The sequence below is a fragment of the Condylostylus longicornis genome, unplaced genomic scaffold (genome assembly GCF_029603195.1).
Source record: "Condylostylus longicornis isolate FDR11 unplaced genomic scaffold, ASM2960319v2 ptg000001l, whole genome shotgun sequence".
NCBI classification, from domain to species: Eukaryota; Metazoa; Arthropoda; class Insecta; order Diptera; family Dolichopodidae; genus Condylostylus; species Condylostylus longicornis.
The window spans coordinates 4,728,150-4,751,578 of record NW_026577970.1 but is presented as its reverse complement, the minus strand read 5'-3'; the positions used below and the strand labels follow the sequence as shown (position 1 = coordinate 4,751,578).

At 24.7% G+C, this 23,429-nt stretch overlaps 1 long non-coding RNA gene across 1 annotated transcript in view; it reads left to right on the top strand.

Annotated features, from left to right (window-relative positions):
• The window catches only part of LOC129613833 (uncharacterized), a 56,014-nt gene that overhangs the window by 28,363 nt on the left and 4,222 nt on the right, over nucleotides 1-23,429 (top strand). Inside the window, exon 2 of the long non-coding RNA XR_008697343.1 lies at nucleotides 1,838-2,820. This is a non-coding gene — a long non-coding RNA (uncharacterized LOC129613833). The remainder of the gene's footprint in view (nucleotides 1-1,837; nucleotides 2,821-23,429) is intronic.

Sequence of the window (23,429 nt, the reverse complement as noted above, 5' to 3'; positions counted from 1 at the left end):
AAGTACATCTTTAAGACATTTTGTATAAAATTTTGTTTAGATTCAATAGCAAAAATTCCTAGTAATGTATCTTTATTCACAACTAATAAGAAAGTTACATTGGTAATGAAGATAATGGACATAAGAAAATTGAAATTTTGAAAATTCTCAAAATAAAAACCAAATTTTGTTAAGCAAATTTTGTTAACCTTCACTTGACTATGATTGATGAAAAAGAGAACTCATGATTGGATAAGTTTTAATAGCCCTTAATAATTCAAAAGTTTATCATGAAATAATTTTAACTATAGTTGTTTAATGTGTAAATTTTTATCCTCCATTTTATTATTTTGTTTATTTTATAACTTATTCTAAATTTCTGTTCTATGAATTAAAGAATTTTGTATTAGTTAAGAATTTAGATGGAAAACTATTTTTAGAGTAGGTTTTTTTTCAAAATGCTTTATACAAGTTCATAAAAGTGTTAGGTGTGACAAATGTAAGACAGACTGATATTAAAATTGATTCGAAAATTTAATTCAAAAATTCTGTTACTATAAAATTAAACTTAAAAAATTTAGTAGAACTTGTATATGATTAAAAATGCTATTTCTTAAAGAAGGTTCAATAAATTTGTTTCAACTTGAGACAAAAATATACAAAACAGCACAACAATTATTATGGTTTTGAAAGAATCAAATTCGACCATTGTCATTTATTCGACCACATCCTTAATATTTTATCGATTTCCAAATCTGAACATTTCCAGGTTTTAATAGTTAATCCAAATCTTTTATAAGCTTTTTTAGGCTTACGTTCAAAGATTTATATAAAGGCCAGCATGTATCTGACTTAAATAGTTAAAAGGAGAATTAGAGCTTTCCATATGCAGATTGTAAAATTATTATTCTATTCGATGTTCAATTTTATGAAATATTCGCGTTATGAAACTCATTAAATTTAATTGCCTTTTAATAAAATATAACAAAAACTAAGGCAAAAACAGTTCTGTTTTACAATTGCAAGAAAAGTTTTTTAAGCATCTCTCTCCAAATTACAATAAATTTTTTTAAATGTGTTAGTATTTCCATATTGACATTGAGGATACAAATTTGCATTCTGAACAATTTCGGCATATAAACAAAGGTTATTTGCTAGAAAGGTTAAAATGCTATATAAGAAATATTTCTTTTCAGAAAAAATTTTCAAAATAGTTGCAGGATATTTAGATTGACAAAGTTAAACTGGCATTTTTCAAAATAAAAGTTAGTTTTTTGAATGAAAAACGTGATCAGCGTAAAAGTAATCAATCATAAAACTTATTCTACCTGCATTCTGTGTTCACTATTAAGTTTCTGAGTTGACATTTTGTGCTTCAATACCGCATAATAAATAATGAATAAATAATTATTTAAAATAAATTTTACATTTTCATAAGTAATTGGTACATCACTCTGTCAATGGATTACAAAAAAATATTTTTAAATTAATATTATAAAATGAATATAAGAAATAATAAAGAAATACAAACCCGAATTTTGGATATAGGTTATGTTTTGTTATTTTTGCTGTCATAAGTTCTAAAGATACAAATCCTTATATAATATACACTTAGGTTCATTTTCATTTCTTTTCTTTTTCAAAATTTCCATATATGTACATGCCTAAAAATATATACCTATATATTTTGTTGTATACGTTATGCCAATTGTATATTTAAATTATTGTTATTTATATTAAAATTAGAAAGTATAAATTTGTAACTTATATCTATACATTTTTTTGCAAAACAGAAAAAAAAGAAATTATATAATGCACACATTTATAAATATTTTTATTTTTTTTTTCTCATTTCCAGATAAAGAAAAGAAAAAAAACACGAAAGGAGCAAAAAATCCTGAAAAGAAACAGAAATAAGTTTTTGTTTTCTTCTTTATTGCGAAAAAAAAATTTTTCTGAATAAATTTATTGAAATAAAGAAAACAAAAATATTTTTTTTAAATAAAATTCAGTTTTGGAACAGCCATCAAGACAACCACAATAATATTCTCTTACATATCAAAAGGACAAACGTATAGTAGAACCCAAGAAAGAAAGAAAGGAAACGAGAAAATTTACTCTAATACCAAAAAATAAAACAAAAATAAAAATTAACACAAGGAAATATAAAAATGTTTCGTCGTTTAATAAAGTTCCAAGCATAAAATTCATAAAATTCATAAAATGATGTTGTTTAGATAAAAAAAAAAATATTTTCCTTTTTTAAATTATTTTTCAATAATAAAAGTTTTAAAATTAAAATCATAATTATAATAATAAAAAAAATAATTATAATTAAAAGAAAAAAAACGCAAAAATATTAAAAATTTTATTCATTCAAAATTACAAAAAAAAAAAAAAACAAAATTCTATTAAAATTATAAAACCTTAATAATCCTTCAAATTTCTATAATATAAAATCGCATTATATAATACACTAATAAACACTATATACACACACACACGTTGTTAATATGTTATTATAAATATTAAAAATATACAACTATACTACTACTTTTTATTTATAAAATAAAAATCAAATAAAAATCAAATAAAAATCAAGGAATTTCTCGAAAAAAAAAAATTATATAAAAAAAATTTTTTTCTAAATAAAATTTAAAATCTAAATGTTAAATTTCGGTTCTGACTCGATTTCTCGGTATACTTTTCTTAAAATAATAAAATAGTATAAAATAAAATAAAAAAAACGCAAAAGAAAAAAATAATTATTAATTTCCTGAACGTTGGAATAAACAGATAACATCAGGATTCTTCCAAACCGGAGAAGTTCATCTTAGCATTGTAAGTTTTATTGACGTTATTTGTTTTTTTTTTTGTGTTATTTAGGTTATAACAAAAAGGATATTTAGCTTTAGGATTTTAGCTCTTTATTTTCTTTTTTGTTGTTATCTTTGATTAAAAAAGTTTAAGGACTATGTTTTTCTTATAAACCGCACAAAAAAAATAAAAGAGAACCTTCTTTTGTGCGAAGATCCATTGTGAATGCAAATATGACGTTGTAAATAATTGGTGAGAAATATGGTGAAAAATATTTTCTGCTTTTCCTTTGTTTGTTTTAATAACACACTGTGGTGTGTCTAGTTGGTGTTTCTTTTTATTACGATTGAAATTATTAAATAAACAAAAATTGTTAAATGAACAGTTTATTGGAGGGAATTCCACTTTAATGTCTTATTTGTAATATAAAACGTTGATAGGGAATTGTGCGATGAAAAGCTGGCCAAACTTCATATATGAGGGTCTTAAGTCTGTAAAGTAAAAACAAAAGAAAAGTGAAGGCTTTAAGTCTGTATTTTGTATGTATAGTTTTTAACAAAAGCGAGAACAATAAATAAAAGTGTAAGAATTAACATTTTTGAATAATTAAAATTTTTATTTGAATTAAGACTTTTTTATATTAGAATAATTTACATATCTTGTCAAAGCATATTTTATCGATGACATATTTATGCAGTTTAAGAATTACAACTTGATTAAATTAAGTTCTGTTTAAACATATTTCGAATTCATGCCGTTTTTATATGGTTTCATTGAAATATCGTAGTCAGCCTAATATTTCACCAAGGCACCTCTCTTTCAATCGCCTTCAATCTTTGATAGCACTAATATCTTCAAATAATTGGATATGTAAAAGCACAGATTATTGTAGATCTGGTTCAATCTTTAACTAAATTCTGTACTTCTATTATTCATCTTCTCCTTAGTTCCTGTTTCAGTCTCTTCTTATATTTAGACTAATTTTATAAACCGTACTAAAATCGGCATTCCTACCAGCTCAGGGAATTAAAAATAATAAGCATGCTATTCGAAAGGGATACCTTATCGGGCTCAAAGAAAATTATTGCTTTTGTGTATCGTCACTTATTATAAATGAGGTATTTTTGTTTACTATTGTTTTCCCTAATCAAACTAATTTCTTAATATTGTGTTAAATAAAAACAAACCTTACTTATTTACTAAATTTTTTTAGAGAAAATAAAACTTACTTCCAAGTCGTTAGATCAGGTATTATTCATTTTATGAAAAATTTTTGGGTTAATTATAGTCTTGTCAAAAGAAATGTTAAAACAGTTACATTTATTTTAAAATAAAGAATTTGTAGACGAAAAATGTAAAAACTTTTATTAAATTTTTTATTTCTTCAAAAACTCTATCTATTTCTTGAACCCTGTTGAACTTGGATTTTTTTTTCTAAAAATTTTTAAGACGGCAATTTAAAAAATGTCGTAATATGTATGAATGTACGAGTATATCAGTTATCACATTTTTAAAATTCCCAAGGGTGAATTTCGTTCCATTAAAATTTATTAAATATGACATCAATAAAAATTTTCGTAATAAATAAGTAATTTCTGGTCTGATTGATTGTCAATCGAAAATTTATTTTATAGCCAAAAATAATCAGTGCTATCTTATTTATTTTAGTACGATTGGCTCTTACTATGAGTATAACAAACATACTTAAATAGCTTTTACTTTATGGATGGTTTAGTTGAAAAAGTTTTTTATAAGATTTGCAGTAAGTGTAAAAATATGTAAAAAATATGTAGCAAATAATTAATAAATAAAATCAAAAGACAATTTTGAGAAACAGCAACTTGATTTGCCTTTATTAGCAAGACTTTAGTGAAATTTTTGTGTGATCTGAACGGCATAAGATTAAATAGTTTGCTTATATTGTTTACCTAGTCAAATAAGTGTATTAAATTTAGTTTGTATGATGCGAAGAGGGATATTTGATTGGATAAATCCAGTTTCTTAGCTTTCAGGCAAATATGCAATATTTAGTTTTGCAATTGCTTGATTGCCTGTTTGTATTCCATTTTGTTTAATAATTGTAATTTTCATAATTGTAATTTTTTTACAAACTCATTGTAATTTTTAGTTAACAGACGCGATTTGAATTAACACAATAGTTTAGTTGCTTAGATGCACGCGCAACAATTTTACAATCAACTAGTTATTGCAAATTTTAAAATTGCATGCATGAGTTCTTAAATGACAGTCAGCAAACTATGCAATTTAAATAGAAGCAAATTAACTTGATTTTCGTTTAAAAGTTTATAAAATCTTGCATATGAGTTTTATTTATTGGTTAGAAAAATAGTTTAAATAAACTTTTGAGAAAATTTATAACCCAAATCAATTTTGAAAATCAATTTAAAAAAATATAATCTATAGATTCTAGGCATTTTATACATACATACTTTATAAAAGAAAATTCAAAATTTTAAAATTGAGAAGCTTTAATTTCGTTTTTTGTCGTTTCTATGTATTTTTCGCTTATAAATTTATTTTTATATATTCTTGATGTAAGGCATTTAATATATTTTGGTTAGGATAATATGTAACTCGTTTTAATTCCCTTAGGGTATTCATAATGCTGGTGATTCGCTTAAGTTGCAAAAGAAAATGCTTATAAAATCATGTTTCATGGAGTTTCAAATTGCAAATATGAAAATATATAGAGTTTATCACTTGATCTCATCAACTACTTTGGAAGTTAACATGCTTAAAAAATTAATGAGAGCTATAAAAGGAATTGGTATCATACCATTTGGTTTAACTTTTATATTTAGAAATTTATTTTGAATCGTTCTTTCGACTTAAAATCGCTTAAAACCCAAAGCAATTTTATATGACTGCTGACAGAGGCGAATGTTTAAAGATTCAAATGACATACAATATCACCCGGCTCTATGTGCCTAATTATATTACTTAATTACCCAATAGACATTATTTTTGTGGGATCCATTTCAAAATTATCGAATAATGACCACGAAAATGAGACGATAGAGCGATATTTATAGACCAAATTGAGACGATATAGACGATATTTAACATAGTTGAACTTAATTAAAATTCATTATGATGAAAATATCCAAAATTGAAAGTTTATTGGTTAAAAATATGTTTTTATATAAATATGACTGGCTTAATTTGCATTTAAGACAACAACCTGAACCGAAAAGGTGAAGGCTTTTAAATATAAAACGTGTCATTTAAAATGTCAACTACATACAATAATCATAATTTTTCAAATTTTCTAATTAAGATTTCCATCTGTGACTCACAAATGAATTTGTATGTTCTATGGGTAAAATGCGTTTTCAGAAGCATAAATTTTCAGTTCGTTTTGATTAATTACTGTAATTTTACACTAGATATCGATCTGCGAATTTAAATTCTTGAAATTATTTAAAAAATTATATTTGCTCCCCCATCAGTTCCTTAGATAATGTTAGATCCTTCTTCAAACTTTAATATCAATATTGAAAACAAATACAAAAAATAAAAATAAAATAAGTTCCGAAACCAATAAAAAAAAACTCAAAGAAAAACAAAAAAGAAAATTATGAAAAATAACTGAATAACCGACCGTAATTACTTATTCATTTGAAAGAGGAATCCTCCAACATTCCCTGTTGGATTAAAAACAAAATATTCTTTCATTTTATTTTAAATTCTTTTCAATTTTTGTTCCAGAGAATCATTTTATTTTAAACTATGTAAACATTTATAATGAATTTTATATTTGGAAGAATATACATATATGTATACGTGCGTATTATATAATTGGGTATAGTTATATTATATAGTTGGGTAAATAATAGTGTAGCCAGAGTATAAAAAATTTAACAACAATACCATTAAAAATTTGAATATTCAAATTGTTGCAAATTTGTACAATTTGAGTTTATTTTTCGAACAATACAAGTGAAGTTGCTGAATGTAGATCGTAGATTATTTGGTAGAACAGCTAAAATAACACGGTCAGGATACGATAAAAAGAAATCGATTACTCACGAACCATGCAGTTAGCTTATGATTCTCTTTTAATTCGTCAGAGTTAACAATTTTCACGAATTTCTACATAAAGCCAGTTTATTCTCGTTTGAAGGGACAGACATGATTAAACTAGAGGAAAATTGGATGGAAATAAAGAGGTTGTTGGAAATGACGGATTCCTAAAAAATGGTGACCCTGATGCCTTGACTTAATTCTGAAATACAGTGATGAATGGTTAACGATCCAGATAGTGATAGAAAATCGTCACAATGGTGCTAATCGAAACGTCGGTTTGCAAATTGTAACGGTAACTTTAACCAAGCATAATCGTATAACGTGAACATGAAATGATGCACGTGACACTTGAGAATTTTTCTATTATGGTTTGTTTGTTGTTTTGTATTTGTCTGCGTATTTTACTCTTCATTGCTTTTATTTTTTGCTTACATTGCAAGACCGTTCCGAAAAGATTTTCTCATTTATCATGTTGGTTAAAAATTCTTTTTCATTTCTCTTTTTCTCCATTTTGTTTAATTTTTTCAAAGATTTTCTTTATTTTTTTTTTTTGGTTTTTTGTATATTGTGCTTTTTTTTTTTTTTGAATGATTTTAACAATTTTTAGTTGTTGTTTTGAGTTTTCATTGTATAAATTTGTTCTTTAACCTATGCTTCATTTTTCGTAACCAGAACTTTTTATTTACATTATTTTTGCTTTCTTATTTTTTTTTCTTGTTATTTTATTGTGATAAAATATTTTCATTGTTTATTTTCGTATGTGTACATGTGTGTATGCATTGGTAAGAAGGGATTTTTTTGTAACTAAGAATTTAGGAGTTGAGTAGGTTATATGATCCTTACATATATGGTACATGGTATGTATGCGTATAGGTGCTCTTTCTACAGAAAAAGTTTTACTAAAATAATAAAAAAAATAAAAATCATGAAGGTGAAAATTTTTTCTTTTATTTTTTCCAAAAACAATATTTTTTTTTCTAAAATGAAAATGTACGAATTAAACCATTTGTCTTAAATAGGCTTTGTATGTCTTGTCTTATTTGGTTATGTTTAAATATTTATGTACATACATGTGTGTGTTCTTTATACATATACTGTTGAAAATATCTTTTCTTTAGCTATTATGTTAATCTGATCTAAAATAGGCTTGACCGAAATGACTTATAGATTATATATATAGATATCTTGATGAAAAATCCAATAAGATTTTTTGAATTCTATTAAGTCTGTTTCTTTATCAACATGAACTTGATTGTTACTCTTTTTATTAGTTTTATTCCTGTGTGGATAACAGTTTAACTATGAAATGAAAATTTGTAAATTGTTATGGATCGATGATTTTCTATGTATGAAGCTAGTTGTTTTATAATTCTATGAATTATATGATAGCTCAATACTTGAATAAATATGCTATTATATTAGTTTTTTGACCGAAACAAGGAAATTTAGGACGGTATGAAAATTTATACTGGCATTTGTCAATGCTACCTATATAAATTTGAAAGAAATCTAAATATGTACATATTTCTTAATGACAAAGTAGCTATTTTGAAGTCATGTTGCATAAGTCAAGGAGTAAGAATACGTCTTCTGATTATAATGAACAATAATTTTTAAAGCGTTTTTACAAAATTAGTTTGTTAGAACAACTTTTTAAAATTTGAAATGTAAGCATTTATAAAAATAACAAAATTTTTGATTTGATAAATAAAAACTGCGAAATAAATCTTGGTTTTAATTTCTAAAAAAAAAAAATTAAAAAGTTGTCTTAAATTACTCAATTTCTCTGAAACATTAATAGCAACAATCGGATTTGCGTTTTGTACCAAAATTACCTTCGTTTTACAGTAGCCATTGGATCAAAATATTGATTATATTGTAAGACCGTGATTCTAAGGCACGAATATATTTCATTAGAAAAAAAACCCATCTGGTTTTTCATTTAAATTACAATAACTGGTATGCATACGTATTTGGTCAAGTCATCATCTATATTTATGGCATTAAAAACTCAATTAATATTTAAATTTCAAATTAAATATTTCCTTTCTGTTAATCACATTTCTTCAGAACAACAAAAGATTTATGATCAAAATAAAAATTTCCATTTTTAGAGATTATTAAAGAATTGGTGGCGTAACTTTTCTTAATTTTAAAAAAGTTTTTGCCTTATCGAATTCTTTAATTTTGAATATTTTCTTTTATTTTATTTTGTCCCTTTTAAATCGATTCCAGATGTGCAAAAATAAACAAAAACACATTAAATACAGAAAAAAAATAAAAGATCTTAGATTAAGTTACGGATTATAAATTTACTGGATTTTAAATGAAAAAAAAAGAAATGTTAAAATAAAGCAGGTGTTTAATGAGTTTTTTTAATGTGAAAAATCTTGCCTTGTTGTCTCCTTTGTTATATAGGTATACGATCTATAGGTTATTTTATTTTGTATATATAAGGTTTCTCTATTTCGCTACTACATTTCTAACTATATGTAGAAAAAATAATTAAAAAGAAATTTAACAAATTGAAAAAACTTTAAGAAACATTTTACACATTGGGCACTAAAAAGTCGCTATGTGTTACATGACAGATTTTTTGCTTTAAGTCCAGTGTACCACTATATCATGTTTGAATAAAATCAGCATTCGAGACCAGAAGAAAGAAATTATTGTGTCGTAGGTGACTCATTGGCTTACTTCAAGAAAAATTTTCCAATTTCCCTTGTGATCCACTAATATTCAATATGTTAAAAAAAATTAGAACATTATTGCAACAAATGAGATTAAGCTGGCAAAATAACCAAAACTCTTCTTTCTCAAAGAGATTAATTTAACTAATAAAACTAATTGATAAATTAATTGACTGACCAGCATTGTGTGACTAAGTTTTAAGTTCAAATAAGATGAATTTTGTCAAAACGAGGCGAAAATATTGAAAATTACAAAAATAAATGTAATAAGAGAATTTTATGGAAATATTTTTGCAGAATGGTACGTTTTTTATTTATTTTGGATAAAATTAAAAGAAACATTTTAAAAAATTTTCTATTACGGAACAAGCTCTCTTATACAGCTCTCTTCTCTTAAAGTTATATACAGGCTAATTACAAAATTTGTAAGTAGCTATGATTTTTACCTTGGAATGAATACTAAGGACATTCTGAATTAATTTCCAAACTACAATAAGAAAATCTAATAAATGTTCGGAAACTTAATAATTATCTGATTTTTTTTTTTGAAAATGAACTAACTTAGTATTTGAAAATTCCACAGCCATCGAAGAAATTGTGGCATCGTCAGTATTTGCAACCTGTACATATATGAAACTTAAGTATAGGCATACCTGAATTTATAATGGGTACATTAGTAATTTATTTAATTGGTCATCTCTTTTCTAAATTTTCCTCTTTTAAATGCTTTTATGTTGGAATATTAACAAAAAGAACATTTAAAAAAGATAATGTTAAAACTTAAAATACAAAATGACTTAAAAATTTACAACGATTATTTCCCACTTTTAATGTATATATTTTGTATAGGGTCAATATAGTTGTATATATACTTACATACTAGTGTTATATGAATAATAATATTACATGATCATCATTTTAATAGGGCACCTATACAAAAGAGAATAGTAAACCTTTTTTGTGCTTTTTGTTAGAAAATAGGAATGATATTTAAAGGTTAAATGGAAATTTAGGCAAATTAATTTAGAAGATGAATCGCAAATTTTTGTGAAGAATTTTCTCATTTAATGGAATTTTAAAGGATATTTTTCAGTTTTTCTAAAATAATTATTATATCATTAATACATACATACATACATAAATATAATTAGAAACATTAATTATTGTTTTAATTCTATATGTTATGTGGTGGAGCAAAATCATAAAAGGTTCTTACCCAATCAACAAATTTAGCTATAAATTATTTTTAGAAAAGATTTCTATATTATTCATACTAGAAGATCCGAATACGTCTGTGTACTGGAATTTAATAGAATATACTAATAAATATTTTGTTTAACATTCACTAACGAAACTACTTTATAAATCATTTTCTGTATTCAAAGCTTTCCACGAGAAATTTAAAGTTTTTCCCGAAGTCGATCACTATTATTTTTCCAGTTGAGAAAACACCTGTAACATCGGGCCGCTGTAAAATTCTGTAAAACCACAAAAATTTCAAAAAAAAAAAAATACAAGAGAATTAATTTAATATTCAAAGCACCTTTGTGTTTGTTTTCTCAATGCTCCTGAAATATTGAGTCTTTATAAAAATACAATAAGTTCGCGAATATTAAGTTCTATATCGCTGTTCGCAATTTAGTTTTATATAATTATTAAAATTCCTTTTTGATTTTTTATATACTTTTATTGTTTCTCATTTTCTACATAAAATAAATTTTCTTTCTCTTGCTAAATATATATATATATATTGGGTACTTATACCTAGCATATTTTTCAGATATAAACACGTGACAAAGATAAAAATTCTTTAGTAATAAAGAGATTTTAAAGGATTTTAAGGATAACAATGAAAAAAAAAAAAAGAAAAATATTTTATTATATTTTTTATACTAATTCCTTAAAGTGAAATTCATAAAATTTGATAGCTTCATTATGTTTTTTAATTTTTGAAATGGAAAATTAAAATATTTTACATGGTTATTTTACATTTTCTTTTCGAGTAATTATTAATATTAATAAAGATGACTTATTTTGTGTTTTATATTATAAAAGAAGAGATATAGGTTTTAGGGGTTTTATAAAATTTTAATATTGAAGTTAATATTTACCTACTTTATTTCCAAAAGGAATATTTTACTTTATCTAGAGTTAAACGAATGGTTTGAATAATCCTTTGAACACAGTAATTTTTCCTTTTCTGGGTTATATATGTTTTCTCATACAAGCAATACAGAAGATAATGCAGAAGGGAAGAATATAATTTGGGCATCATTATAGTGTTCTAAAAGATTAAAAAACAAAGTAAAAATAATATTTTTGTGCGGTCTTATGATATTTTCGTAGGAAGAAACAAAATAATTTCACATTATATTAATGGCTTGTAAATCAGCACATTTCGCTTGAGCAAGTGAATCTTTTTGAATTAATATATTAAAAATATATTAATTAATATTTGTATATAAGATATCGAAAATTGAAATTTAATTTTGAGAGGCGATAATTTGGAAGAGGAGACAAAATGAACTATTAAAGGTGAATTGATTTCCTGAAACTATTTTGAAAATGTTAGAGTTCGTGAAACTGTTTTAATTTTGTAGAAAACTCAATAAGGGTTAATTTCAACAATGAAGAAGTTATTTCATCTAATGTTGCATATTTAACAGTTAAAAAAGAGGGTCATTTTTCGTTTAGCATTATTGGAATTAATGAAATCTATAATTGAGGTGTTCAACACATTCAGTGACCTATACAACATTTTTTTAAAAATGTGTTATTATGTTCAATAGAGCTGTATTGGCCTAAAGAATTGTTCTGTATTTTCAAAATACTTAGTTTATTCCTCTTTTTACTCTATTTTAAAATAACTCCGTTTTTGCCTTATAAAAATTTCCTTAAAAATTTAATATTTAAATATTCCAATCGCAATAGACCATTAATATGCTGAGCGCCTCAATTATGTATGAGTACATCTTTCACTGTTTACAAAATTTAAGTCTTATATTAAATTCCGGAAAAAGGACGAACAAATTGCTGGAATGAGACAATTAAGCATATTATATTCCAATTTTATTGGAATTGTGTTAAAAAGAGGAGATTTAGTTTCTGCTATTTAACTTTACGCAAAATTTTTTTTTTAATTTTTCAATACAGAAAAGTCTATCGTTTAATGTTTTATGTATATGTAAAAAAAATTAATATATTAATTATTATTATTATAAAAGTTAGAAGGGTTTTTCTTTTTTCTTTTTTTTTAGATTATAAGTGATTAGGGTTTTAAATTATATTCTGATTATTCTGTCGCTATCAGTTTGATTAAAAAGGTTTTTTAAAAGTATATGGATTTCAAAGCTTAAAGAATAGGGGGAAAAATTACATCAAATTTGCGTAGCTTTTTTTGTCTATTATACATTTTGCAATAAATTTACCCTTAATGACTTGCTTAAACTACTATATGTATTCTTTGGTATACAAAAAATTTTTGTTGTATTTTGTATTTTTTAAGTTTATTAAGGGAAGTTGTTTTTAATGAAAACATTAAAGGTATGCAGATATGTGCGTGTATCTTGAAATTTTATAAATATGTAATCATGTTTATTTAAAATCCAATATCTATGCTATGTACGCGCCATAAATGAATGAATTGTAATTCCTTAAACAAATTTAGGTGAAGTATTCAATTTTACTTATTTGGTATATTTTTAGAAAAAAAAGGAAAATAATGTGCGTATTAGTTTCACTTTGTCGGCCCTCCTCTTCTATGTATAGAACTACTACAATGATCAAGATAGAAAAGTAATTTATTGTATATCCAAAAAGTTCTTGCAGTACAAGAATTATTTTTGTTTAATGAAAATTTTCTCTATCTTCTTCAAGTTATGGCTCTTTAAAGTCGTAAAAATGCAAATTCTTAGAACCAACTCGACTGCATCTCAAATACTGTATATAGTTATCAGATATTAATAAATATTTTATTTTAGAACAAGATTTTCTTATGATTCCTCCCGAATTATCCCGGAATATACCCTAACACCTTAAACAAATAAATAGACAATGCAAATTCTGCTTCATCTATATATTTGCCGAAAATTTTTTACCTACTCAAAGATTAACCTAAATTTATGCAAAATTACATACATATGTGGTAACAGAAAATTATTTTTTACAACTTAAGTTTTACAACTACAAGTCCTAAATTTAAATTAGTTTGTTAAACTATTTTTATTGTTTTTAGTTAAACTATATTTTTAAAAAGATGTTTATGCATATTGTCGTGCAATTGTGTATTAATTTTGGTTGAATCAATTTTGATGAAAATTTATATTTGATTCTATGTGCAGCAGTATGATGAGCCAGTTTTACTTTAACAAAACTAATCAGCAGAAATTTTATAAAGTTACAATACTTCGAGTCATGTAAAGGAATTAGAGATAACTGCAATTTTTCAAAATGCAATAAATTTGGATCATTGCTCACATATACACGAATAGGAAAATAATCAATCATTTCAACGTAATTTAATATTTAAATTGTGTTTCGTAATAGTAATTTTCATAATACCCGAATACCTGATTTTCTCTAGGGGCTGATTTTACATTTTTATGGAATTGCTAAACGGAATTCTTTGAAATTTATCTAATATTTGTTTGCGAGTTTGTCAGAAATAGCAGTGCACAAAAATTAAATATTTCCCAAATGAGTCTAATTTACAACTTTTCAAGTTAGATAGAACTGAAAGGTTAAATATGTCTTCTTTAAATTTGAAATAAATATTTGAAGAGGATTTTCATAATCTTGTAAAACATTTTAGTGAAACTAATAAGAATTATTAGTTTAAATTTAATTTTATTAGTTAAAATTTCTAAATATTATTTATGAGATATATGCACCTAGTTGGCGACTGTGTGCTGTTAACTTTAGCTTTTGTTTAAATTACGGCCGTGAAATTGACTACAATTTAGAACGGTAAAACGAAAGATCTGAAACGTCGTTTTTACAGAAAAAATAATTGTTCCATATTGCAGCCTAAAGAGTTTCATGGTAAAATTTAACTTAAGTTCAAATTTTAAATATAATTTCTGGTAAAACTGTAATTTTGGGCAGACAATTAAAGCAAAAATGCAACTCTAAGAGAAAAAAGTATATTAAGTGTAAGATGATTGAAAAATAAGAGCCCAAAATTAAAAAAAAAAAAAATTGAAAAGCTACATAACATTTCCTTTTATATTTGTAATTTCACCTCCTTTTTCCTCCTTTCTCGATTTTGTTGTTCATATTTCCTCCTTTGAAAAATTTTGTAATAACCCTAAAGAAAAACAAAATTATGTAGTTCATTTGTAAAGAATGAACACAAAAACTTGTTGTTTTGCCATATTGATTGTAAGTTTATGTTTTCATTTCCTGGAAATTAAATTTCCTTTTCTTTTTGTTTTTTATGAAACAACACGCAATTCGGATAAGACATTGCCGATTAAAAGAACTCAAAAATATTGTAACTTTATTGTTCAGGAATTTTTATTTTTATCTGCTGTTTCTTATTTATTTTAATATGCTTCAATTAATTTTTATGTAGTGTATTTGTTTAAACAACAAAAAAAAATTCTTATACGTTATAAGATTTAGACACCTAATGTATGTGTGTAAGTCTACAACGTTTGAGAACTTGTGTGTGTTATTCATAAGAAAATTAACGTGAAATTATACAATTATGTGTACTTATATTAATTAAAAAAGATTATTTGATGAAAGTCTGTGTTATCATATAAAGATTAAGTTAAATTTAAAATGTTTCTTGAAATTATTACTCACGTTTCTTTCCATAAAGTATGTATATATATGCAAGTGCGAATTTTATTTATATGTATAAGGGTATAATCTTTTTACTGAAAAATTAAAAATAAAATGTGAACATAATTTTAAATTGTAGTTTTTTTTTTAGTTTGTTCAAATTTACGCCTTCTTGTTGTCTAAAAAAATGGGGGACTGTTCTGCGTATTAAAATATAATCTTTACCATTATTTACGAGACAAAAATGTTTAAATTTAAGACTAAATCGAGTTCCAATGAGAGAAACTTAATTTAATAAGGTTGGGTCACAGCAACGGTTTGTAAAGTAGCACTTTTTCTTTCAACAAATGAAAATACTGCTTTTAAAAAACGATTTGCAATCTTAAAATTACTTTCATTCTTATACCAACATATTGCAAGATTGCATACGTTTGGGATGAAGCAAAAAAAAAACGAAAGAAGTGTTAACATAATGCTTGAATTTACGGGTTAATTCATGGCATAGCACATACCGTTAGCTTTCTGCACTTATAGAAATTAGGAAAAACTTGCAGTTTTGGAAAAACATGTTGTCCAAAATTCGAACTATATAAATTTCTAAAGGCAATTACTTGACAGGGGGTGGAGGTGGAAAAAAATTTTCTTCGAATGAAATATATTTTTTTTTATATCTGAAAGGTGCCTTAAATTTCAGGCTTTTACAAATTATTGGAAAGAAGAAAAACTATACAAAATATATGAAATTGGGTTTAAAATAAGAATTAATTTAATCAGCCATTTTGTCTCCTTAATATTCATTTATGCTGTGCCTCAGTAGAAGAGGCCAGTCGTAACTTTTTTGCGTTTGCAAAATTTAAAAAATATTTACGGCTTCTTTAAGATAGTTAAAAAATGGCATTTTTAGGTTTTCGAAGGCCTATAAGGGTAAGAATTTAATAAGGCTTTTTAAGGGTAAGAATTTTTTTCTACAGAAATAAGTTTCTAGAAAAGATTTATTTATATATGATATTATAGGTTTTTATCTTCAAGGACGTATAAGTTTTGTAAACATGCTCAAGTATGGGCAGACTCTTAGTTGCCTCTTAGTATATCATAAGACTTTTAAGTAATAATAATTTATAACAATAAATGTGAACTAATTATAGGGTCTAAAGCTAAAATTTCGATAAATTTTTTTAATGAAAGTCTTTTGCTTTCTGCGTTTTATTATTTAAATTAAATTTTTATGTCGCAACTTGAAACTATAGGTTTATCGTCGTCTGGATCTTATATAAAAATTTGGAAAAGTGCACAAATTCGGAAAAATAATGACCCTAAAATTTAGATTTTGGTAATTTTGTAAGACGATACAAACTGTCACAAACTTTTTTCGGCTCTAACTTCTACGATTTTAATTTTCAAATAGACAAATTACAAAAATGTTTCTTTTTGGGCTTTGAATTCGTTATCATCATTTTTGGAGGAATTACTATATGTAAAATTGATTTCTAAAGAAATAATAAAGCACAAATCGATGTGTGAATAAAATTTTAGCTGTATATAATGAAGAATGTGTGAAAGAAAAAGGATCGGATGAACTAAAAATAGCTACTATGATTGTTTAGTGGAAAAAAAATGCTGTGATAATAAAATGAGTTAAAAATGTAAATTGAAATTAGAGGTTCTTACTCAAAGTTACGACATGCTTTCTGTATGATCAAATGAAATGTAACCTTATTTTTAATTTATTCTTTTTCGAAGAAGTACAACAAATTTGTAAAATTAATGAACAATAATCATTTTCATTTAATAATTAATTTCATTTTCTTTTTTCATTTGTTTGAGAAGATAAGAATCTTGGGAGTTTTCCATATAATTTTTGTTTTTGTACAATTGAAATTCAAATCCCATGAAAAGAATTTTAATTTCTACTTGCTTATTTTTATGAATTTTTATTTCTACTTATTAATTTAATCCTTGTTGGTAAGCCAGTCGGTCGTCATGGGTAATAGAAAAGGTTTTTTTTTTTAATTTTTTACTTTTTTTTCGAATAATAATTTATTCATAAGTGAAAAATTCCATTAAACTTTTTTCTTTTCCATTTTTTTTTTCATTAATCGGAAAAAAATTGAATTTAAATTGAAAAATATTATATTTGTATAAAAAGAACAAGCAGAGAAAAAAATATATAATTATGTAATATGGAAATTAAAAGAAAAACTGCAGAAAATAATCTCAGATTGAATTTTATGTCTATTGGGGAAAATGAAAAATCAAGAGTCAAAAGAAAAATTTTGAAATCAAAGTCGAAAACTATAGTTGATTAAACAATTTGTTAAGATAATTCTTTTTTTTGCTATATGGAAATTGATTTAGGCATCGTATTTTTTTCGAAATGCATTTACCGAATAAAAAACGGAACAAACTGTTTTCTATGAGGGTCTAATAAAATCGAATCTTAGTGAAATTGCCATAAATTGAAAAATTCAAACTTGGTTCATGGTTTCACTTTTGCTCATATATAATTCTTTCAAACCCGATCGGAAAAATAGTTACAAGAAAATTATTCATCACTCTGAACTGTAGAATGTATCAGAATTTATTCGAGACGTAGGGCATATAGAGTATATGATGAAATGGCAATCGGAGTATTGGATCAACTGAAGTAGGTATCATATTTAAGTTCATATGTTAAGTGTTGAAAATAGTTGTGCATAAATTTAAAAAGTTTTTTATTAATATTTTTTAAACAATTAAATTGAATGTATAATGGTTGCTACTCTTGAAGCAATAGCTTCTTGTAAAAATTTGAAAACACCTCGTTATTCTAGATTTGAGTAAGGTTTTTCTTTGTAACAATTTTTGTGTAAAAAATTTCGAATATAATTAGTTTCGAATTTTTGAAATAGCAAATATATTCTCCATGCATTTAATCTTTTACAGATCAATTTGTAGACTTCCAATTTAATTCATACGGAAAGTTTTATAATTTGGTCTTCGCTTTCCATTGCAATATTTAAATAAAAACAAAAAGTGAAAATGAGTTGAAAATTAAATGTGTTCACCAATTCGTAATAAAATCTTCACCGTACTTACAATGAAAAATTAAAAACGTGCATGGGCATTGTTTTATATTGGATAAAGAAGGCATAAAATGTCAAGATTCATATTTTATGTTTCACATTTTCCTCACTACCTACTCTTAACCCTCTTTTAAAAAATGCGCATAAAACCATTCATAGTTTGCCGTTTTTTTGTGTAAATTATTTGAACGAGCCTCACTATTTTGAATTCTATAGTCCTAACAACTATTCAGAATTTTGCCCACGTATTCTTTTTCGAACAAAATAATAACTAATTATCTAAATTGAATGTTTTGAGTGAAAATGCTCCTGTTTGATATTATATTTATCTGTGTGTTACTATACATTCTAAAAATATTAATAATTATACTAAAGACACACACAACTTCATCTTTTCCTTTCTTTGATTTTTTGCTTTGAAAATAACTCTTTGACCCATAAAAGTCATCTATAGTCAATAGGATTAATTTTTAATGTTATGAAAATTCAAAATAAAATTTAAACAGTTATTTAAGTAACTGTTAAAATACTCTTTTATTTAATAGTCTGTTATTAAGCTGTAATGGCATTCTGTGTTAAAATGATAGTGGCATTTTTAGATGGTTTTCCTCCCAAAAAATCAATATTTTTCCAATACATTAAATTTTCCCTTCATTTATTTTCCTTTTATTTTATTTTTTTGAATGTTTGTGTTAGATAAAAGAAATTCAAAACAAAAAATTTTTTGACTTTGGTGTGGAATTTATTAATATTTTTTTCTTTTTTCTAAAAAAAAAGTGTGTGTGAAAGCAACTTGAGACTTGATTTATTTGCTTTAGGAGTGTAGTAATATAAATCGTTTCTTATGCACTTTTACATTTTATTTTCTTTGTGTTGTGTAGAAAATATCATTTATCAAGGCTTGATGGTAATTTTTTTTTTAGCTTGAAGATATTTTCAAAAATGCGTGTTTGGCGAATTTAAATTTAATACATAAAATTTTGAGGAATTCTTATGTTTAGTAAACGCTAATGTCCAAACTTAAATTTCTATAAAGAAAATCTCAAATATAATATGTACAAAGATTTGCCTTTTAATTGCTAATAATAATTGCTGCTACATCAACTCAAAATTGTTACATCAAAGCGAAATGTACGTACATATATCTAGTGTGAAATTTCATATTTGAATTTTTCAACACTGTTAACTTTATGGCTAGATTTTTACGTTTAACTATAACAAGTACAAATGGTGTACAAAATTGTGAATAAAAAAATTTAGAAGATTATTTTTACTATTTACAAAAATGTTTATACTATACTACACAAAATGGTAAAAGGTAATGTTAGAAAAGGGAAAAGAATTCATAATAAAAGCAATATCCTGTGGTATTTAAGAAATGTGTCTGCCTACCTTTTCTAGAAACCAACACAAATTTGATATCAAATGAAATTTTTATAAAATTCTAGATAATTTTTTTCTTTAAGTGAAATACCTGCTCAAGGATATATTTCAATCTCTTAGGATATTTTAATTTTAGTAGTTGCTATACATTTTATCATCAACATCATTATCATTCCTGATTCCTTAAGTGATTAAGTATGAGAAAAAATAAAAAATGAATGATAAATTAAAATGAATTTTCTGCTTTTTTCTTTTTTTGGAAAAATTGTTATTAACAGAGTTGGAATTTTAAAAAGTATTAAGATTATTCAGTCTGCTGATCTTCCTATTTATCTGTTGTATCAATGCATTCGACCGCAATACATCATCTTTTTCAATGCTACATTTAGGTAGATTGACTTGATTGAAAAACTATTGAGTGATAACGTTTGTAAATGTGCCGTATAAAAAAGTTATGTAACTGGTTCATATTACCAATTTTCGTGTCAAAATTTAACACTAAATATTTTTTGTCTGTAGGTAAAAATTTTTATAACAAAAGAATTGAAAAAAATTATACGTTTAAAATTTATTGCATTTTAAATAAATGCCTGTTATCGGAAATTAAGCAGATACTTTATAAAAATTTAACAAATAATTCTTAAAATGGGCGGTAGTACCTGATTTACATGTTCAACAATCAAACTGATAAATCATCAGATCTGTATTTTTGATTTTTGTTTAATGTAAATTTCAATTGATAAGTTTTACATAACTTCCGACAATATTAATTTGCATCTGTTGACAAGACCAACTCTTCGTATTCTCGATTTTGAAATTAATAATAAATGTGTTTAGACCGAAAGTAGAAAGACCAGAAATAATCTTCTTCCATCAAAGGAAATTGTAGACATAATGCTAAGGTGTCGAAGTGAATATTTAATTGTTACCCGGAATCAATTTTAAAATATAAAAATTACTAATTTTTAAAATAACACGTCAATACGGATTAATTTCAAATTCAATAATTTGTCGGTGACGATAAATATTTTACTTTACTGGAACAAAATTCCGTTTGATGTTTCCTAAAAGTATGCAAAATGTAAATTTTTCGTTTCCTATTCTTTCGAAGCTGAAAGCTTTATCGTACCCTTATAAAAGCAAGAACGAAAAATTACCGTTCTCTTACCAAATAGTGGAGAAAATCGTTTTTGTTATTTATACCTAAAGTTATATAAATAAAAGCTGAACATGTGGCCATTTTACAAACCTGGGGTTTGATTAATCACATTTTACATTATTTTGTCGGTGGAGTCTTTTTAAATAGATCTTACAATTTAAAGGGAAGATCAAGGTGAAATTTTCGTAGGAAAATAATTTTATAATTAATCTAATTAATTCTGCAATATTATTCTAATCATAATACGTTACAATAAATAGTAATTAGTCTAATAATTATTTTAATTATAAAATTATTTATAATTTAATTAAAATTTATTTCGGATTACAATTTAGTTTCAGATATTATTGTTTTTCTTAACATAATGGAATAACTTCCACATACATACTCTTAAACATATTGTTTATAAAAATTGAATAATAATAAATTTTAATTTTAAAATATTTTAAACATATTTTAGCATATTTTATTAAATGTACATTATAGTTAAATATAATTTGATTGTTATTGTATAAATATATGCCCATATACATATATTTATGTACAGTAATGTAATTATGTAAATATGTATAAATGATTTTATGGGGTATTTTTCTTTTTGTTGTCAATATAATTTTGTTTAAGCCCTTTTATTACTTTTCTATTTTGTTTTGTCTTAGGAAGAGTACGACAAAGAAAAAATTAAATGGCATTTTTCCAACATATTTTCTTTTAATATAATATATACATATATATATATATATTAATAGCTTATATTGAAATGATGAGAAAAACTTCACATTATAATGAAATTTTTATAATGATCATAAAATATTTATTAGTTTTTATATAAATCATAAAAAGGCACAAGTATCGTATAAAATGATGTTTTCTCGAAATCCCAAAAGAAAAACTCTGATCTCTTAAAGTCTTTCTAACTTCATTTTATAAATAAAAAATTATAAGTACATACGTACATTATATAATTATATTAAAATGCTAGAAAGAGATAATTTTTTAAATGGTGAACATTTTGGGATGGTATTCAAACAATTAGAAGTTTATCTGATAGACCTAATATAAAACTATTACCAATTCAAACAGAATCAGTTTAAGACTACACAGTAATCTAGAATTTAAAGAAGGTGTAAGATAAACTCGTGTAAATAAGTAAGTTGTAAAGTTCAGAGTTTGTCCTGATTTTGTTAAAATAAAGGATTAATAAAAAGAACCTGTGCATCGCCAAATTAGGGTATTAAAATAATCATGATATTCCTTTAAAAATAAAAAATTGCCATATAAATTTTATTGAAGGCAAATATTAATCACTAGTTTTATATGAAATACTAGTATGAACAAAAATAACAACACTGCAATCTTTCGAATCACATTCTCTTTCTCACCTTTTAATTGACTTCGGGTAAGAATAAAATAAATTTCTAATCATTTAATTGTCACAGGATCAATTTTGTTTTTATTATGTACCTCGCTTTTTCAAAAATTTTAAGTAATTAAAAATAAGAATGAGCTAATTTTTTTTTTGAAAAATCATATTGTTCGGTCCTTATTTTAAAACAGAGAAGATAAATAACGAAAATTAAATAAGTGATAAACTGAGAGAAAATAAAGAAACAACGCGATAGAGATAAATTGAGAGAGTTTATACCTCTCTTAGAAAGACTTGACAACAGCGTTCCCACTTGGATACAATTGTATCCATTTGGATACATTTTTGCTTTAAATTTGAGCTTGAATACAAAGATACTCAAATCTGCTAAAATGCCGAAATTGGCTACATTTTAAAATTTTGCTGGAATATGGATACATTTTTTTTCAAACACTAAATAAATATTACAAAACAGTGAAAATGCTGCTAATATTAAATCGCGAAGTTGCTTTATCATCAATAAATGTTATTTGCTGGCTATTCTAAGCAGGTTTCCGAATTTTTTACAAGAAAGTAAAAAAGATACTTTATTAACTGCCTCTTTCTGTATTCAAATTTAGAAAATTCATACAAGAACGTACCAAAAATATTTTAGTGTTAGCTAGATGTAATAGAAAATGCATTGGATGTACATATTTTTTAAAATTTGTCCGTTTTCATGGTCAATCGTCTTTACCGCATAGTTCAACAACTACAGAAGGCATATATGCATATGTTTTTTCTGACCTTAACTTTCACATTTAAAATATAATAGAAGTTGTATGTGATTTCTTAAAGAATTTAGTATAAATAACAAAACTCATATTGTGGAATAAAGCAAATTAATATTAATTATGGGTTAATTTGTACAAAATAAGACGACTTATTATAATAATGCTATTTTACGAGGTTGGATACATTTTGGATACATTTCTTTCTCGAAATTGGATACATTTTGTTTTTTCTGAGTGGGAACACTGCTTGACAAACTGAAATAACAAATTCAACTAAAAATTTAGTTTAAAAAAATTAACATTTAAATTGACTGAAGATGTGAGATAGAGAAATGAGTCAAAGCAAAAGTGAGATAAAAATTTGAA